Raw genomic sequence first — 16,713 nt, 5'->3', positions numbered from 1 at the left:
GGAAGACGCAATCACTGAAATTTTTGGAAACCCCACCCTCGATTATAAAGGTCCATGCATGGATATTATCTAATTTGTTACTTTTCAATTCATTATCTTAAAAGAACGTCATCAGAGCCATGTGGTACATTTTAAAACAAACAAGTACTTTATCTTTAACACAATTATGTTGCAATATTTAATATTGCTCCGTATGCCTCAGAAATAGTTCCTACATTAGAAGCCTTAGTTCTAATGTAAATAGTATAAAAATAAACACAAAAGTATTTATATATATATATATATATATATATATATATATATATATATGGAAAATGTCACTTACCCAGTGTACATCTGTTCGTGGCATTAGTCGCTGCAGATTCACATACTGTGCACATCCCGCCATATGGTGTTGGGCTCGGAGTGTTACAAGTTGTTTTTCTTCGAAGAAGTCTTTTCGAGTCACGAGATCGAGGGACTCCTCCCATTTCGGCTCCATTGCGCATGGGCGTCGATTCCATCTTAGGGTGAGGTAGGTGTTGTATATGCTAGTAATAGTGCCCATGCAATGGAGTGAATACGTATGTACATAATGTAGTTTAAAGTAATATATTTACAAATATACAGATGTTCAAGATCAACTTCTAAACGGCTACAGGCTCCCGGGGAGGCGGGTGGGCGCATGTGAATCTGCAGCGACTAATGCCACGAACAGATGTACACTGGGTAAGTGACATTTTCCGTTCGATGGCATGTGTAGCTGCAGATACACATGCTGTGCATAGACTAGTAAGCAGTTATCTCCCCAAAAGCGGTGGTTCAGCCTGTAGGAGTTGAAGTTGTTTGAAACAATGTTCGTAGTACTGCTTGGCCTACTGTGGCTTGTTGTGCCGTTAGCACATCTACACAGTAGTGTTTGGTAAATGTATGAGGCGTAGACCATGTAGCTGCGTTACATATTTCGGTCATTGGAATATTTCCTAGAAAGGCCATGGTAGCACCTTTCTTTCTAGTTGAGTGTGCCTTTGGTGTAATAGGCAGTTCTCTGTTTGCTTTAAGATAACCGGTTTGAATGCACTTAACTATCCATCTAGCAATGCCTTGTTTAGAAATTGGATTTCCTGTATGAGGTTTTTGGAAAGCAATAAATAATTGTTTTGTTTTTCGAATTAGTTTTGTTCTGTCAATGTAGTACATTAACGCTCTTTTGATGTCTAATGTATGTAGTGCTCTTTCAGCTACAGAGTCTGGCTGTGGGAATAACACTGGTAATTCTACTGTTTGATTTAAGTGGAACGGTGATATGACTTTTGGTAAAAATTTAGGATTTGTCCATAGAACTACTTTATGCTTGTGTATTTGAATAAATGGTTCTTGTATGGTAAATGCTTGAATCTCACTTACTCTTCTTAAAGATGTGATGGCAATTAAAAATGCAACTTTCCATGTTAAGTATTGCATTTCACAAGAGTGCATGGGCTCAAAAGGTGGACCCATGAGTCGTGTTAAGACAATGTTGAGGTTCCATGAAGGAACTGGTGGTGTTCTTGGTGGTATAATTCTCTTTAGACCTTCCATAAATGCTTTTATGACTGGTATCCTAAATAGAGAAGTTGAGTGCGTAATTTGCAGGTAAGCTGAAATTGCTGTAAGATGTATCTTAATGGAAGAAAAAGCTAGCTTTGACTTTTGCAGATGTAGTAAGTATCCTACGATGTCTTTGGCAGATGCGTGTAAGGGTTGAATTTGATCATTATGGCAGTAATAAACAAATCTTTTTCACTTATTTGCATAGCAATGTCTAGTGGTAGGTTTCCTAGCTTGTTTTATGACCTCCATACATTCATGTGTAAGGTCTAAGTGTCCGAACTCTAGGACTTCAGGAGCCAGATTGCTAGATTCAGCGATGCTGGATTTGGGTGTCTGATTTGTTGTTTGTGTTGCGTTAACAGATCTGGTATGTTTGGTAGTTTGACATGACGCACTACTGAGAGGTCTAGTAGTGTTGTGTACCAAGGTTGTCTTGCCCATGTTGGCGCTATTAGTATGAGTTTGAGTTTGTTTTGACTCAACTTGTTTACTAGATATGGAAGGAGTGGGAGAGGGGGAAAAGCGTAAGCAAATATCCCTGACCAACTCATCCATAACGCATTGCCCTGAGACTGATCTTGTGGGTACCTGGATGCGAAGTTTTGGCATTTTGCGTTTTCCTTTGTTGCAAATAGATCTATTTGTGGTGTTCCCCAACTCTGGAAGTAAGTATTCAGTATTTGGGGGTGAATCTCCCATTCGTGGATCTGTTGGTGATCCCGAGAGAGATTGTCTGCTAACTGATTCTGAATTCCTGGAATAAATTGTGCTATTAGGCGAATGTGGTTGTGAATCGCCCAATGCCATATTTTCTGTGCCAGGAGACACAACTGTGTTGAGTGTGTCCCTCCCTGTTTGTTTAGGTAATACATCGTTGTCATGTTGTCTGTTTTGACAAGAATGTGTTTGTGGCTTATTATGGGTTGAAATGCTTTCAGCGCTAGAAATACTGCCAATAGTTCTAAGTGATTTATGTGAAACTGTTTTTGGTGAGTGTCCCATTGTCCTTGGATGCTGTATTGATTGAGGTGTGCTCCCCACCCTATCATGGAGGCATCTGTCGTTATTACATATTGTGGCACTGGGTCTTGGAAAGGCCGCCCTTGGTTTAAATTTATACTGTTCCACCATTGAAGCAAGGTGTATGTTTGGCGGTCTACCAACACCAGATCTAGAAGTTGACCCTGTGCCTGTGACCACTGTGATGCTAGGCACTGTTGTAAGGGCTGCATGTGCAACCTTGCGTTTGGGACAATGGCTATGCATGAGGACATCATGCCTAGGAGTTTCATCACCATTTTGACTTGTATTTTTTGATTTGGATACATGGCCTGTATTACATTGTGAAATGCCTGAACCCTTTGTGGACTTGGAGTGGCAATCCCTTTTGCTGTGTTGATTGTCGCCCCTAAGTATTGCTGTGTTTGACACGGCAGAAGGTGTGACTTTGTGTAGTTGATTGAGAAACCTAGTTTGTGGAGGGTTTCTATGACATACTTTGTGTGTTGTGAACACCTTTCTAGCGTGTTGGTTTTGATTAACCAATCGTCTAGGTACGGGAACACATGTATTTGCTGCCTTCTGATATGTGCAGCTACGACTGCTAGGCACTTTGTAAAAACTCTTGGCGCAGTTGATATTCCGAATGGCAACACCTTGAATTGGTAATGTATCCCTTGGAATACAAACCTTAAGTACTTTCTGTGTGAAGGATGTATCGGTATATGGAAATATGCATCCTTTAGGTCTAGTGTTGTCATGTAGTCTTGTTGTTTGAGTAGTGGGATTACGTCTTGTAATGTCACCATGTGAAAGTGATCTGATTTGATGTAGGTATTTAATGTTCGGAGATCTAATATAGGTCTCAGACTCTTGTCTTTTTTGGGTATGAGAAAGTACAGAGAGTAAACTCCTGTTCCTTTCTGGTGTTTTGGTACTAATTCTATTGCTTCTTTTAGTAGCAATGCCTGAACTTCTAGTCCTAGAAGATCTATATGTTGTTTTGACATATTGTGTGTTTTCAGTGGGACGTTTGGAGGGAATTGGAGAAATTCTATGCAATAACCATGCTGGATAATTGCCAGTACCCAAGTGTCTGTTGTTATCTCCTCCCAATGTTTGTAAAGTTGGCTTAGTCTCCCCCCCCACAGGTGTTATGTGTTGGGGATGTGTGACTTGGAAGTCACTGCTTGTTTTGAGGGGTTTTGGGGCTTTGGAACTTCCCTCTATTTTTTTGGAATTGTCCCCCTCTATATAGCCCCCGAAAACTTCCCCGCTGATATTGGCTTTGATAAGTGGGCCTTGCTTGTGAGGTTGTGGCCTCTGTAGGTTGACCTCGAAACCCTCCCCTAAATTGTTTTGCGAAATGTGCCTCTGCTTTGTGGGGAGTGGAGTGCGCCCATGGCTTTTGCGGTATCAGTATCTTTTTTGAGTTTTTCAATAGCAGTGTCGACTTCCGGCCCAAACAACTGCTGTTCATTAAAGGGCATATTCAGCACGGCTTGTTGTATTTCCGGCTTGAATCCTGACGTACGCAACCATGTGTGTCTCCTTATCGTTATTGCAGTATTTACTGTCCTTGCAGCCGTATCTGCTGCGTCCATTGATGACCGTATCTGATTATTGGAGATACTTTGTCCTTCTTCTACCACTTGTTGTGCCCTTTTCTGGAACTCTTTGGGTAAGTGTTCTATGAAATGCTGCATTTCGTCCCAATGAGCTCTATCGTATCTTGCCAAAAGTGCTTGTGAATTAGCAATACGCCATTGGTTTGCTGCTTGTGCTGCAACTCTTTTACCCCCAGCATCGAATTTGCGACTCTCCTTGTCTGGAGGTGGTGCATCTCCCGAGCTATGAGAGTTTGCTCTCTTGCGAGCTGCCCCAACAACCACAGAATCTGGTGTTAATTGCTGCGTAATATAAACAGGGTCTGTTGGTGGTGGCTTGTATTTCTTCTCCACCCTTGGAGTTATGGCTCTGCCTTTTACAGGATCCTGAAATATTTGTTTGGAATGTTTTAGCATTCCCTGGAGCATAGGTAAGCTTTGGTATTGGCTATGAGTGGAGGAGAGTGTATTAAACAAAAAGTCATCCTCAATTGGTTCTGAATGCAAGGTGACGTTATGAAACGCAGCTGCCCTTGAGACCACCTGCGTGTAGGATGTACTGTCTTCAGGTGGCGACGGCCTCGCAGGGTAACAGTCTGGGCTGTTATCTGATACAGAAGCATCATAAAGGTCCCATGCATCAGGATCATCTTGACTCATTGCAGTATGAGTCGGGGATTGCATCAGTGGTGGCGTGGCTACCGGTGATGTGTGCATTGATGGTGGTGGAGATGATGGTGGTGGAGTTGTTTGTCTTGCCACCTTTGCCTGTGGCTGCTTGTCCTTTTCTTGAAAGGCAAGTCTTCTTTTCATCTTAATTGGGGGAAGAGTGCTTATCTTCCCTGTGTCTTTTTGAATGTGGAGCCTTCTTTGAGTGTAGTCTGGCTCAACTGATTCAAGTTCCTCTCCGAACTTATGTCCTTGCATCTGGGAGGACAATCCCTGTTCCTCTGTGTAGGAACCTGTTTTCGGTTCCGAGGCTGGATGTTTCGGAATCGAAATCTTTTCGGTCGCCTTTTTGGGCTCCGAGGAAACCTTCTTTATTTTCGGTGTCGTGGTGTCTCGGTGCCGAACCATTTCGGTGCCACTGTCTCGGTGCCGAATCTGCTCGGAGCCGCTGTCTCGGGCCGAGATTGTTGTGTGGCGGTATCTCGACCGGAGTCGGATGACTTCACCACATGCATGCCCTTTTTCGGTGCCGATGATCGGTCACCTATTTTTCGGGTTAAGCCATGGCCTGTTGGCGGTGGCGTCCCCTGGGCTTTTGTTGTCTTCTCGTGAGTTTTATGTTTCGACGTCTTACTCACGGTTTTCGGCGTTTCTTCGGGATCGAGCTCGTCCGAGTCCGATTCCTGGATGGAGAAGGTTTCTTCTTCCTCCTCGACACGCCCTTGTCCTGTCGGCGCCGACGCCATCTGCAGTCTTCTCGCTCTTCGGTCTCTTAATGTCTTCCGCGTCCGAAAAGCTCGACAGGCTTCACAGGTATCCTCCTTGTGCTCTGGAGACAGACACAAGTTACAGACCAGATGCTAATCTGTATATGGATACTTGTTATGACATTTTGGGCAGAAGCGGAATGGGGTCCGTTCCATCAGCCTTGAAGAGACACGTGGCCGGGCCGATCAGGCCCCGACGGGGGATCGAAAAAACCCCGAAGGGCCACCGGAGCTCTTCAAAAGTCGGTGTCGATCTGTTGTAACTAACCCAATACCGAACGCAAACAATACCGACGATTTTCCGAGATTCTAACTAACTTTCCGACCCGAAACACGGAGCGAAAAGGAACACGTCCGAACCCGATGGCAGAAAAAAAACAATCTAAGATGGAGTCGACGCCCATGCGCAATGGAGCCGAAATGGGAGGAGTCCCTCGATCTCGTGACTCGAAAAGACTTCTTCGAAGAAAAACAACTTGTAACACTCCGAGCCCAACACCAGATGGCGGGATGTGCACAGCATGTGTATCTGCAGCTACACATGCCATCGAACATATATATATAGAAGCGAGTATTACATAATAAAAAATAATTGTTTTACACACAAAAAAACATTTTTAAATTACAACATACACCACTTAGTTATGATTAGATTGTTCTAAATCACCTCATTTGAATCCAAAAAGACTGGATGCTCCCAGTGCAAGTGCCTCTTATAAATTGTAAGATAAGGTCTCGAAAAACTGCAGTGAGCAACTGAAACACCTCATCTAGTACTGTCAAAGGAAACGTGATCTAGGAAACAGGATGGCATTCCTCATGAATTCTGAAACATTGCATGATGAACTCTCAAATGTCTAAATTCAGAATGCATAAGTTGCTCTGAACAGTGAAAGCCTCATAGGTATAGACCAAGTATGATTGCAAAATTACGGGTGCAATGGCTGCTCTCTGAAGCCCCACTTAAAAGACGCATACGATTTAGATCTGTAGGAACCTAAATCAACTATTTCTGTAGGCAGAGATCATCTGTTACATGCTTCCAAGATTAAATCGGTTGAAGTTTGCCACACTCCAAAGGACTTCAAATTCTTCTTGGCTTCTGCTTGGTATACTTGTAAGTTTACAGAGTTAATAAAAGTACAGACTCAAAAGAAGAGAACTCAATAGAAAAACTTCTAAAAGTAGATCTATACACGTCAGGTTCAAACATGCATGCTAGTTCCCGTGCATCCATTAGACAGAACCCTGTCATCCAAAACTATGTCCCGTAAAATACGATACGGTGGGGCAGGTTGGAGTGCAGAACTGCCCAGGGTTGTAAAAAATATGAAAACTCTGAGAATCTGCTGCCTGGAGAAATAAATGGAGGGAAATGACAACCTATTAAAAGAATCGTCATTTCCAACATTTTTACACATCAACAAATAACCTGTTATAACAAGCACAAGTATGCAGTGAAAAGCTGTTTTAACAGGGATTGATAGACTCAGTGTAATACAAAAATTCAGGAGAAACATGTTACAACAGACACCCCAGCAAGCCAACAACGTGCACTAACAGGTCCTTCACAGCATAAAAGGATATACATTCTAACATAACCCATCAAACAACCTCCCTCCTCATCAGAAGAGCTTCCAGACACAACCTCGGAAGGGAACTGTGTGTAAATATAAACACTTGCCAACAAGGTGTTGCTTACAAAACATAAAAGCATGTTACTTTAGTTTTGCCACACTGTGATTTTACTTGTTGAACAGAGTGGACCCCAAGCTGGTGTGGCAGTTCCACCCTAGCCATGGTCTTTGTACTCCAAACTCCTTGGTCTATTCCCAAAACGTAAGCTCAAATGACGGACCGAAAAGGATCACTTCCCTCTTTTCAAATGAGAGTGCTTCACCATCAGCCACCTTCGCCAGGGGGGCGAGTTTTGGGGTTCCTCAAAAGATAGACCAATAAGGAGTAGCTTTGAACAAAAGGTCCGAACAGTACTTCACAGAAGCCAGCAAGCAATCCAATGGGAAGGTACATTGCTATAAATGGGAACTGTACGATTTATTGTATTTAAGGAATCTCCAACACACACATGCCCGTTAGCGGGCACTATTTCTGTCTTAAATGTCAGTTCCAACCTTTTCAAACTTCAAGCTCGCCTAGCTCAAACTAAAAAACAATGAGGTAGTATGGTGAAACCACTATTCCGAAGAGAAGTTTGGAAGCAACGTTTTATATGTTTAGTGCTGTGTAATGTGAAGGTTTAATTAATGCTAAAGGAGTGCTCATCAACAGGAACGAACAATTCATGAGACTTGGGCCTCAGAGTATGGCGGAGTACTGTGTTAGCCAAACTCCTGGTTTGCCTGTTCAATTTTGAATTGGTGGAACCATCTTGTTTTCACTGGTGAAGCCTTCGTTAGCATCACTGGCAGACACTTCATCACCGACTATCTACCTTTTTTTAGGGAGTTTTAGGGAGGAAGCTCTGGTGTACTTTGTCTCAAATAGGAAAACACAAAAAATACCTCCACACTGTAAGTGGAAATTCCCAGTGAGTCAGGGACATTTGGATTCGGTTTCACACTGAACAAACTTCTAATTTGGGCTTGTAAAACATAAAACAAAAGTTGTTGTGCTGGAGAAGTGAATATGGCGCCTGCACAGCAAAGCTTCAATACCTGCAGAGAAAGTACAGTGGCAGGGGCTCATGTAAAGGCAGAGATCTCCATCTGACAGGCAGTAATCTCTAAAGATGACAGGCTGTAATCTGCCAGGGAAGCAGAGCACATCCCTACGCTGTACTGGGGGAACAGAGTGTAGGCTGTCTCGCCTAACTAGGGCCCAAAGTTGCACACATGTTGTACGGGATTTGCAGCATGCACCTTTCAAAGATGTATCCTAAGCATTACTTTGTCACTTTCAGGTCAGGTTAGAAACAGTCCTTCACAATGTAAAATAACCTGTGGTATCTTTAGAAGGAGTTTTTGCAATGAGACCAAGATGATGTGTACAGGAATCAGAGAATCCTTTACACGTTGAAGCTATACATTGCTTCACTGCCAAACTGTGGTACATTAAGAACTGTTAAACTTAATGTTGAGAAAGTTGGATCCAGTACATGCAGATCCATAAAATAAATTCATGTTACAGGTAAGTTATTCTGCATCATGGATCTTCAATGTACTCCTCAATGCAACCATATATGTGTAGAAAGCTTCTGTAAGGCTTCTTAATCAACCTCTGATTGCCTCTCATTCATCAATCTATAACACTGTGTTCCTCTTTCTTCACCTTGCCTTCAAATTGGGATCTGCTTTAGACCAACCCCCGCAACCTCTCTGTTGTCACTAATCCCTAGTCACCATGCTTGACTCTCCTATTATCTCGCCAATCCATTCTGGCTAGAAAACTCCCTCCCTATGTTCCTTCAAGTTTTTACCTTCACCCTTACAGCTTCTTAGAAACAGGTTGCTAACCTGTATGCATTTCACAGCTTGACAATGTTAGATTCACATGGTGTGGAAACATATCACATCCAGTGGTTGGATTGCGAATATCATCTGTTTACTTAAATCTTAGAACGGTAGGCATCAAACAAAGAAAAAACACTCTACATCGTGGAAGCAGTCTTCTGATCGCTTTTTTCCCTCTTCTCAAATAAAATGTTAGTTTGTGAACATACTATTAAGGACATCTCATGTAATACCCCCATTACTGTATCTCATTGTGAGTCTGTGACACCTTCAATTTAGAATAACGATTGGTGTTGTTAAGTTATTTCATTCGAAGAGGACGGATACTGTATCCACCAGAAAAAGCGTTACCTAAGTTAAGTAACTTGTTCTTCTGATGGATACATGTGGATTCCCCACCTGTCGAATAGAGTCCCAAAGCAGTCCTGCACTCGGAGGTGGGTGCCCGTCTGCATACACCAAGAAATCCTGTAGCACTGAACGGGCAAAATGGTGATCCTTTCTCACTTCAGAGTCAAAGCAGTTATGTTTTGCTAAAGTGTGGGGGGAAGCCCAAGTTGCTTCCTTGAAAGTGTCAACAAGAAGTACACCTCTAGCCAAAGCAGCAGACTGAGCTCTGGTCGAGTGAGCTCTTATACCTTTAGGAGGTTCCTTCTTTGACAGAGCATAACATATTTTGATGCAAAGTTTGACCCACCTTGACAATGTTCTTTTATGGACAGCTTTGCCCTTCATCTTGCCTACGTAGCCATTGAACAACTGATCGACCGTTCTAAATTCGCTCATCCTGTTCAGGTGGAAGCTCAAAGCTCTCTTTGGATCCAGACGATGCAGCCTTTCCTCCTCCTTAGAGGGATGGGGAGGAAGGTAAAAGGACAGAAAGGTGATGGACTGCCCCAAATGAAAAGGAGTGACTACCTTTGACAAAAATAGACTCTCTGGTGCTCAAAACCACCTTTTTGGCATGGAAAGTGGTAAACAGGAGTTTTACACTCAGAGCTTGCAGCTCGCTAACATGTCTAGTTGTCGTGATCGCCACTAGAAAAACAGACTTTCTCGTAAGGAGCCTCAACTGGCAACTATGTAAAGGCTCAAACGGTGCCTCCATCAGGTACACTAAACACAAATTTAAATCCCACTGAGGGATGATGAACGGAGTGGGAGGAAAAATATTAGTCAAACCTTTAAGAAATCTTAAAACTATAGGGGACTTAAACAATGAGGGTTGGTCGGGTAAACAAATAAATGCCGGCAGTGCAAACAAATATCCTTTCACTGTCGCAACTGCAAAACCCTGTCATGCTAAAGAGCAAATTCCAAAACATTGGGTAAGTGAGACTTTAAAAGGGTCAATATGCCGTTCTTCACACCATCTGACAAATTTGGTCCATCTATTAGCATAAAAAGTTTTGGTGGAGTGCCGCCTGGCCAACAGAATAATATCTACCACATCAGCAGGAAGAGAAAAGTAATTCAGGTTGCCCCAGTCAATCTCCAGGCATGTAGGGGCAGGCTCTGGAGGTAAGGGTGTGGAACCCGCCTCTGCGACTTTGACAGGAGATCTTCCCCTCTGCGGGAGATGGAGCGGAGAGCACAGTGAGAGTAGACGGGGGTCTGTTTATCACAGCCTTCTTGGCCAATCCGGGGCTATTAATATGACTTGGGCCTGGTCTTGGTTAATCTTCCTCAGAACCAGAGGAACCAAGAGTATGGGGGAAACGCGTAAAGCAACTGTCTTCTCCAGTCCAACTGAAATGCGTCCCCCAGCATCGTATACTGGAGACTGCAGAACAACAGGCAGTGCGCATTCTTGCAAGTGGCAAACAGGTCTATCTGACGCTTCCCCATAACTGGAAGACTTGACGAACCACCTCCAGATAGAGATGCCACTCATAGTCAGCTGAAAAGTGCCAGATGAGACTGCTGCACATACGTTGAGAATATTCAACGAAAAGCTCATATTGAACAACAACTTGGTCGTCACCTGCGAATGGTGCAGCACCAACTCTGGGGACTTGGCTTTGATTAACCAATCATCAAGGCAAGGGAACACTGGTATTACCCACCTTCTGAGATGCGCTGCAACCACCACCATCACCTTGGTGAAGACTCAAGGTGTGGAAGTAAGACCAAATGGAAGGAACGCAAATTGGTAATACTGTGTCCCTACCATGAACCGGGGATACTTCCGGTGTGACTGCAGAATGGGGATATTATAATACGCATCCTGCAAGTCTTATTTGTAAGGTGCAATAAGGACCTGAGCCAGGTTCAGCATTTTCAACTTTTCCTGCCTGAGGAATTAATATTAAATCCTTAGATCGAGGATTGGGTGTGAACTCCCGTCTTTTTTGGGAATCAGTAATATCTCGAATAACATCCCTGACCCCTTTTCCTGCTCGGGAACCAACTCCACTGCTCCCTTCAAAAGAAGTGTTTGTACTTGCTGCTGAAGCAAAAACAAGATTTTCTTCTGAAAAATAACTGTGCTGGAGTCGAAAGTGAGGGGGAAACTCTTGGAAGGGTAGGGCTTTTCCATTTTCAACAATGCTTAACACCCAATTGTCCGATGTTATGGACTTCTAACACTATAGAAAATGAATTAGCCGCCCTCCCACAGGCAAAGCCAGCTGCAAGATGTAAGAACTAGGGTTGCTTTCCTGCAACAGTTGCTGGGGAGGCAAAAGAGAAATAGGAGGAGGGAGACTGATAGGAGGAACCTTTCTGTCTTGATCTGCCACGCCCTCTGTATGACTTATACAGGGGATTGGCTGGCTGCTGTTGCTGATTTCTTTGGAGGAGGCATTGTCTCAAACAGGACAAAAAGATGACTTCCCTTCGATACAGAGCATCACAACGGAGAGTCGAGAAAAGTCACCACACGTCAAAGGCGCAGAAAAAAGGGAACTGACATCAACATGCCGGTGAGGACATTTTTATGGCTCCGATGACATCAGACAGAGTAGTGTGCGGAGCCGTACCACTGTGACATCCTCGGCAATGTGGAGAGCTATGGAAAAGTTTATGTCGAATGCTGCGAACTGGGATATTCAAAAGAAGATGAATCCACAGGTAGATGTATCCATCAGAAATAGTATTTCTCACTCCATAGGAAATGGGCCTGAAGTTGCAGTGGAAGCAAAATGTCTAACCTACAGACTATCTACTGAGTAATGCCTAGTGAACATGTGCATGGGCTATCACATTTCAACTTTTCATATATGTTGGTGATGCGGTATACTAAAAAGCTGTTATAGTTTTTTTATTACTTTTAGAGTCTGGCTCAAGTCTGAAATATAGGGTCTTGTGACATAATACACAACATAAGTCAATACAATTCATAATACATCATGCAAATATCATACTAATAATAGTATTGTCCTTGTTGCGAAGAGCAAAGGTAAAACAAAATTGGCAAACCTTTTTTAAAATCCTCACTCGAATCAATGTAATAAATTAGTGCAATCCTAAGATACCATGTGTGCAAAGATTGTTGGAGCACCAAATGGATCTGTAAATAACACTTGTAACTTCAGATTACCTTGCAATGCATATACAGTATGAATGTGGCATGATTATACAATGGGTCCACAACAAAATGTCTACGTTTTTGTGGTAATGGGTTTTCAACGGTCAAAGTCTGAAGTTTGTTTACCTGCCCCACAGAGTAATGTTACTGAAATTGTAGATTTCACTATGAGTGTTAAATGTTTCAATCTGCACATCGGCAGAGCTTGCAAAGGTGCAGGCATAACAACTCTTTTTATAAATCATGTGCTGTGGTACTAAAAGACAGACTGACTAACAATTTTTTATGTACAAATACCAAGACATATTGAACTTTACATCACATCACTGAAGTGTCTCATATTTTCTTCTCTCAAAACGGAGTTCAACCCAAGAGAAAAGGAGGCTGGGCAGATAACAGACAGGCAGTACTATTTCAGATGTCACTGCTACCAAATCCTAACCTGGTTAGTTCAAAATAAGTATTCATACAAGGAGCAGCACCTTAACATACTCCTGTATCAGCCAAAAGGTTCAACAAATAAACAGACACTGTATTTTCTTTCCAATTGAAATAATTGGGCTGGACAAGATATTTTTTTAATTCAATCTCAATTTAGATGTAATATGGATGTAGTCCAATTTAGTGGGGGACCAAGACTTCTTAAACTGTGGCGATGCATTGGTTAAGGTCCATCTTTGGTTGCCTTCACCGAAGGTAAGTCGAAGTCTAATGTATGCAGTCTGTTGTACAATGTGATGGACACTACATATTAGTAAATAATCCATTTTGATTTTTCTTAAAGAACAATATTTGGTAAAAGCTCCTCATTCTTTAAAAAAAATATTGCTCGTAATTGTAGCAGCAAAAACACTAAAAGAACAAACATTAAAAAGCATCAAATTATTTCAGATGTTCTTTTTGTGGGTATGCTGATCAATGATTTTATCAGTCTACAAGAAGGATCCTCCACAGTCTAGAACTGTTAACACCGAAAGTGTGGCCTGAAATCTACACACCGATGGCTTCACAAATATTTGCTCAATCTGATTTTGTCCAAATCTACAATTCTCTTCCCTTTCAGTTCTTCACTTAGATACAGTTGACCGCTGAATTTAGGAGTACAGAGTAACAAATATACCTCAATAAGTAATAGCTATATTTCTAGTTATCTCAGCAACAGTGCATATGAATCTTTTTTTATCTACATTTGTACTCGGAAGTAGAGGACCCCCGCTGGTAGTCCTACGTTAATGGATACTTAACAGGCAGAGAAGAGACCTGGGATTAGATATCGTTTACGCAGTTACCCCCAACTGAATGCTAAGTCTCCTGTTTTGGATCAATTTACTAGACCTTTTTTCTTCAAGGAACACTAATTATTTGCATATTAAAAATATGTTACAGTAGCAATGGGTGATTCCATTTCTTCTGTTCATGATTCATGAAGCCCACATGAATTAATTAGACTACTGTAATTTGAAGTGAGGTATTCTGTCATCAGCATGAAATCTTCTGTATACATATTTGAAAGAAGAATACTGATTAGTTAATGAAAATGATACCTCATTCTTAATTGGTTAGTTCTGATGTTCTGACAAAACTATCTATTAAAACAACAGTCATGAAAGCCTTAGATATTATATGCTTATTTTTGCTCCTTGGACACAGTGTCAGTTTCAGTACTTCAGGCTAAATGATCAAGACCTCTTTTTGGGCTGCCCTCTTGTTTTCTCCACTTAAGGAGCTGACAGAGCGTAACCTTAATCTAGTGTTTTTCTTTTAGGTTAGAATGATCTGCAAGATTTAATTCTCTTCTTCTTTGATTACTGAAAGACAGTGTATTCATTTCCCAATAAAGATTTGTTTTGCAGCAGTTCTTAAGTCTCCAACATTTGTCACTCACTCAGACAATCGTCAATTCGCAGGTTTAAATTGTTTCATCTATCCTAAGTGTCTCTTACTTACTGTCTTTCAAATAGTGATGCAGCATGGTAGTGATCAAGCAGCATGCTGTTACTTTAAATTGCCTAGATCATGAAAGTCATATAAAAATTGAACTATATGCACCAGTTTATCGAGTAGGAAATAGTATCAAATACTTGAAGACGTAAAGTTACACGGCAAAGTGGTCTAAATCTGTTTCATTGCTATCTGACATACCTTTGCATCATCACATGGCTGGGAATCCACTTGGGAATCAACCCAGGTTTAAGGAGCAAGGCAGTTGGGCTTAATGAAAGTTTGTCCAGAGTTTCTCTTTGCTTCTGTAATGATTTTATGAAGCCAAATATTGCGCAGGAGTGTCTGTTGAAGTCTTAATCCTTAATAAATGTGGTTGGTGCTCTAGATCTCCAGGCAAAGGAGTGTTAGTCAATTTGAAGCACTGTTAATAGCAATGTGAATGCATGCTACAATAAACAGGTTCAAACAACCTGATCATAAGCAGCTGAGCCAAAAGCATAAACAATACTTTGTTAGCAAGAAATCCGTAGTGTGCCCCACATGGTATAATAGAGCATTAGATACTCCCGACAAGGGGAAATATAATGACAATCTAAGAGGGTATCTTGTGTGAATGTGTGAAAGACAGCACTCTCGACAGAAAGACTTGAAGGTGTCAAAGCATGACAATGTCTTTGAAAGACAATGATTGCCTCATCAACCGAGAGAGAACACAACTGCCTAACCCTACGAACTGATGTACCCAAGAGTCAAGGTATTTAAAATTACGTTGCTGTGTGGGCTGGAACAGTACTGTTAACTCTTTATACGAAAAAACTTTAAATTAACACGAAGAAGCCTTTAATGAGGAAGGAGGGGGACATTACTTTAGCTCTAGGTATATGTGAAGTCATGAGTAGGGAAGATAACACAAACCTCCAAAGAGGTAAGTCACGACGTTGAGTTTGGCCTCCTATAGCAGATTTCTTCACTTTCCTCTTTAAAGCAAACCCCCTTTGAGTGCCAGATTCTTGCGACTGACCTCCATTATCATTAGGACAATGATAGCCATCTCTCATCTTAATAGTATGGACTTGTGAATGACTTTGCCATGCACTGAGGCTGTGCACATAAATGACCTTGTCTAGTCTTAGCAAACCTCCTCTAAAGAGATCATCTATAAAAATCGAGGCACAAAATGTTCCGAGTTTTAATTTTCTTTTTTCGTGATACAATGTTTAATCTTCAAGTAGAGAACTTCCCTTGCTGCTGAGAAGCTTAGATCACTTACTATATAACTCTTATCTACAACATTCTCAAAGGCTGTCTGCCGAATTACGCAATTCAAGGAAGGAGTTATTCAATCAGAGCAACTTCATTCTCAATTGCCCCAAGCCTCAACTGCTAGCTTTACTCAAAAAGTAGATGAAAATAGGTCCCTTGCATTTTTTTAATGTAGTGTACCAGTGTGAGGGGCGTGTCTCTCTGAACCAATGCAGTTTTTTACTGCTAAGCATTATAACAATAAACCACACAGCAAGTCTGAACTCCCCCAGTTCCAACTAATTTTTCTTGTATCGCAAGCATGCCCGGTGAGTGTCTTATCCACAAGTGGCAGAACAAACAAGCATTTGCAATGCAACGGGTCTCTCATTTCTCAGAGCTAGAGCTATTAGCAGTTGTAAACTCCCAACTGGACTTTTCTTGCCTCATTAAATGGAAAAAGAAAAAAACGAGTGTGACCGCGCTACTAAACAAGCGAGATTGTGCTCCGAAAAAAGAGATAAAGTGGTCCACTAACAGGACGGATAACAGCGAGCCTCATATGTTTTCAGTACTTGGTCGCTGCGCTCAAGGAGGGCTAACCACCAGAAAAGGCATGATGTATGCATGCCTTCCACTAATGAAAGCAAGCATATTTTAAAAGGTAAGCCCACGAACCAATGAATGACACTGATGTGACATGGATGGGGCTCAGAGCCTTTTTCTAACTACTACAGCGTATTGCAAGCGATATGCATGCGCCTGCTACGGAGGCTCGACCCTAAAAAACTCCCTTCTTCAGATTTTACCAATGCAAGAATTCCACTATAATTTGGACACGTGGATCCTGCTTTGCCTGTGACCGTTGTTTGAACAGGCATTCTTGTAGCAGCTTCATTCACAAGTATGGGAAT

General features: G+C 41.9%; 1 protein-coding gene across 2 annotated transcripts in view; it reads right to left on the bottom strand.

The window, feature by feature from the left end:
• Positions 1-16,713, bottom strand: part of PI4KB (phosphatidylinositol 4-kinase beta) — a 130,324-nt gene that overhangs the window by 41,972 nt on the left and 71,639 nt on the right. The gene's annotated exons all lie outside the window — the stretch shown is intronic.

The sequence above is a fragment of the Pleurodeles waltl genome, chromosome 12 (assembly GCF_031143425.1).
Source record: "Pleurodeles waltl isolate 20211129_DDA chromosome 12, aPleWal1.hap1.20221129, whole genome shotgun sequence".
NCBI lineage: Eukaryota > Metazoa > Chordata > Amphibia > Caudata > Salamandridae > Pleurodeles > Pleurodeles waltl.
Note: the sequence above shows the minus strand (reverse complement) of the source record. Positions and strands in the feature narration are given on the sequence as shown.